A 4,455-nucleotide genomic window follows, 5' to 3' on the forward strand; every position below is an offset into this window, starting at 1 on the left:
CACTTCGCACTCTTGTTTGCTAAAAACGCAGTGCTCCGACCAACCAGCAGTCTGCAAGTTTCCACGTCACCTTTTGGGATCGCCTCAGCTCGCTTGGAACCTCGACTGAGGTAGTACTAAAAAAAAGTACCTGGTAGCAGGTCCCAGGGACTTTTTTTCGTAACGGAAAACCAAACAAGGCAAGTAGAGTCGAGGCGAGTCGAGTAGATGCCACTCAGTGGAAAACCGGCATAATATACTGGACCACTGCTATACTACATTAAAGAACTCCCATCGCTCTGTCCCACGTGCAGCCTTGGGACTCTCTGATCACTGTCTGGTTCATCTTGTCCCAACATACAGGCAGAAACAAAAATCTGTTAAACCTGTTGTAAAGGGAGCAAAAAGATGGACCAACAAGTCAAAGCTGGATTTACAGGCCGGCTTTGACTGTACTGATTGGAGTGTTTTTAAGGCTGCAGACACGGATCTGGACGAACTAACTGACACTGTGACATCAGCTTTTGTGAGGACATGTGTGTGCCGACAAAAACCTTCTGCACATACAACAACCAAAAACCCTGGTTCACGGCAAGACTCAGGCAGCTCAGTCTAAAGAGGAGGCCTTCAGAAGTGGGGACAGAGTCCTGTATAACCAGGCCAACAACACACTGACCAAAGATATCAAAGCAGCTAAGAGGAGCTATGCTAAAAAGCAGGAAAACAGCTTTTCAGACAACGATACTCAGTTAGTGTGGAGAGGCCTGCAGACACTCACAAACTACAGGAGACCATCCCCCAACACTGCTGGTTCTCAACGACTGGCTGACGAGCTGAACAGCTTTTACTGTAGGTTTGAAAAGACCACAGTCACACCCCTCCCCCACAACAAATCACCAACTCACACTTCAGTCAGTCACCTCCCCCCCTCTGACCCCTCACCTGCAAACACAATCTGTGAAGTGGATGTGCGCCAGCCCTCCCAGAGGCAGAAGACCAGAAAGGCTCCTGGCCCAGACGGTGTGTCACCATCCTGCCTGAAAATCTGTGCAAACCAGCTGGCCCCTATCTTCACTCAGATCTTCAACAGATCTCTGGAGCTATCGGAAGTTCCCTCCTGCTTCAAACGCTAAAGAATCATCCCAGTCCCAAAAATACCCTCCATCTCTGGACTAAATGACTTCAGGCCTGTCAACCTGACATCTGTAGTCATGAAGTCCTTTGAAAGGCTGGTGTTGGCCCACCTGAAGGACATCACAGTCCCCTTGCTGGACACCCTGCAGTTTGCCCACAGGGCTAAAAGGTCGGTGCATGATGCAGTCAACTTGGGACTGCATTACATCCTGCAAAACCTCAAATCCCCAGGGGCTTATGCAAGGATCCTGTTTTTGGACTTCAGCTTGGCGTTCAACACCATCATCCCGGACATCCTCAGCACCAAACTCTCCCAGCTCACTGTGCCAGCCTCCACTTGTCAGTGGGTCACAAACTTCCTGACTGACAGGAGGCAGCAGGTGAGGCTGGGGAGCATCACATCCAGCACATGGACTATTAGCACTGGCGCCCCCCAGGGGTGTGTGCTCTTCCCACTGCTTTTCTCCCTCTACACCAATGACTGCATCTCGGGAGACCCATCTGTTAAACTCCTGAAGTTCGCTGACGACACAACCGTCATCGGCCTCATCCGGGACGGTGATGAGTCGGCCTACAGACGGGATGTGGATCAGCTGGCTCTCTGGTCAAAACAACCTTGAGCTTAACATGCTCAAGACTGTTGAGATGATCGTGGACTTCAGGAAGAGACCCCCCACTCTTCCCCCCGTCAGCATACTCAACAGTCCTGTGTCTACTGTGGAATCCTTCAGGTTTCTGGGATCCACTATATCCCTGGACCTGAAGTGGGAACCCAACTCTGACTCCATCATCAAAAAAGCCCAGCAGAGGATGTACTTCCTGCGCCAGCTCAGGAAGCTCAACCTGCCTAAGGAGCTGCTGATCCACTTCTACTTAGCCATCATCCAGTCTGTCCTCTGCACGTCCATCACTGTCTGGTTTGGATCTGCCACCAAAAAGGACAGGAGCAGACAGCAACGGACAGTAAGGACAGCAGAAAAGATCATCGGTGCCAACCTGCCCTCCGTTCATGACTTATACACATCCAGAGTCACGAAACAGGGAGGAACCATCACTGCAGACCCATCTCACCCCAGACACAACCTGCTCCCGCTTCTCCCCTCTGGCAGGCGCTACAGAGCACGGTACTCCAAAACCAACTGATTCGGGAACAGTTTCTACCCACAAGCCATCTCTCTGATGAACAGCTGATTGCTTACAGTCAGTGTCAGGTTCAATTCTGGTCAATAACCCAGTAATCACTGTCTCTACAGCACCTGTTCACTGGTTCCACTTATTAAGTATTATTCATCATTCTCATTCTCATATCTCACTTATTATTTATTATTTATTCATCATTCTCATTCTCATATCTCACTTATTATTTATTATTTACTATTTACTCATCATTCCCATTCTCATCTTTCTCATTTGTTATTCATTCATCATTCTCATTTTCTATTTCAGAACTGTCCATAATGTTCATACTGTTCATATTGTAATATAATAACATAATACTATTTATCCCAGTATCCTTGCACTATGCTCCGTATTTAAATAATTTGTATTAAACTCTTTGTTCACTCATGCCTCTATATTGTTCTGTTTAGAGTATGTATATATTGTATGTATATATTGGTGTGTATAGTTTTTGTTTTGGTTGTTTCGTGTGTTTTTTTTTTTGTGTGTAAGCACAGTGTGACGCAATGTGAGCAACGATGCTCCAAAGAAAAATTCCTCGTGTGTGTCCTCATACCTGGCGAATAAAGCTGATTCTGATTCTGATCATGTCCGCTGTGTCAGCCTATGGCAGGCTAGCAATTGGCGTTTCGTCCGTGTTCGCAACGCACCCCGACATATTTAACAGTCTGACAGTCAACAGGTTGCAACAAACCAACCAACGTAAAGTTTATTATCCACTTCAGCAACCAATTTATTGGAATTACGCGCCGTAGCTTTTGTCTGCACATACTTAACTAGTCTATTAGATCGCCATCTAAACCAGTGGTAGCGCTACCTTACCTCATCTCAGATGAACAGTTGATATGAGTTTATCGGCCTCAGCGCCACAACTTCCCTTGTAGCATTGTTCATCTCTGGCGCCCAGTGCGACTGATGAACTTAGCCTGGAGCTAAACCGCCGTCCTGATCAGCTGATCAACACATGAGCCGCAGCAGTGGCGAAACACTGTACACTCAAGGCTCGTTCGAGATGAGCCAGGTCTGCGCAGAATTGATCGCCGGCGATCGGCGCCCGTTGCATGCCGGTTAGATTTGTGTCCGACTTGATCCCGACTTGCTCTGACGTCATGCACACGTGGGCAATCTCATCTACAGCCAAAGACTAATTAGTTAATAAGTGTCCGTGACTTTGAAAACTATTTCATCTTCATCCCTCGAACCAGGACATTGCTAAAAGTATTTAAAGCCCATGTTGCAAGTTAACATCCACTGTTGATTATTGGGTACAAAAAACACTGAAGATATGTATATCATTTTTAAAAATGTCTCCAAATAGTTTTAAAAGTTAGTTTTTGGTCATTTTTGGTATTCGCGGGTTTATGGAGTCAATTCAGTGATGACGTCACAGGAGGGAGCGAATTCTCAGCCTGGCACTAGAACTATGGGGACTGACTGGGATGAGGAAGAGGAGGAAGAGGAGGAAAGGCCAGCAGCCGAATAATTACCAACCTGACAGACGTGAGAGGGCAGATGAGGAATTGTAAAGATTGTGGGGAAGTCTCCTTCATTTATCTCCTTTATTTAGCAACGCAGCAGAGCATACCATGACTTTACTTTATAGGCTACTGTCAGTGAATAGCAGCGAGTTAACGTCAACGTTTTCTCTCGATCTATTGACAGGGATCATGTTGTCAGTTCAGATAAGTACTGGTACACTTATCTATATTTAGGAATAGAAGGCATCCAGAGTGTTTTTTCTAAGTGTTTACCTCTTCCTCCGGTGAAAACGTGTCGCTGTTTGGCCGGTGCTTGTGTGCGTGGCGGCGAAGCTGCGGTGGAGAGCGGGTGCTGTAGGCGAGTGAGCCTCCGCTCCGGGAAGCTCGCCCCGCGATCAGCTGATCTGACGATGCCTAAATCCATTTGTGACATTTCAGACCGGATCATGCCCCCCCCCAACCAGCACGCACCAGTATTGTAATTGTTTATATTAATTTTGCCATTCCTTTTAGACTGAGTCATATGAAAGGCTCCTTAGCCCTAAACAAGAAGTTCACTGCAGACAGACAGGCTGTAAATACGTCTTATGACAGTATCAAGACATCCTTATGGGCCATTATAGCCATTCCCCTTGATGTCATACAATCTAAAGAACACAGAATAAGATATGGTGATACCTCATAT

The 4,455-nt window shown here is 46.8% G+C and overlaps 1 protein-coding gene across 2 annotated transcripts in view; it reads right to left on the minus strand.

Annotated features, from left to right (window-relative positions):
- LOC117955458 overlaps positions 1-4,455 on the minus strand; it is a 15,971-nt gene that overhangs the window by 5,385 nt on the left and 6,131 nt on the right. For both annotated transcript variants that reach the window (XM_034889988.1, XM_034889987.1), the window contains one exon: positions 810-820. The gene's annotated coding sequence lies outside the window, so the exon portion shown is untranslated. The remainder of the gene's footprint in view (positions 1-809; positions 821-4,455) is intronic.

This window comes from Etheostoma cragini, chromosome 13 (genome assembly GCF_013103735.1).
Source record: "Etheostoma cragini isolate CJK2018 chromosome 13, CSU_Ecrag_1.0, whole genome shotgun sequence".
NCBI classification, from domain to species: Eukaryota; Metazoa; Chordata; class Actinopteri; order Perciformes; family Percidae; genus Etheostoma; species Etheostoma cragini.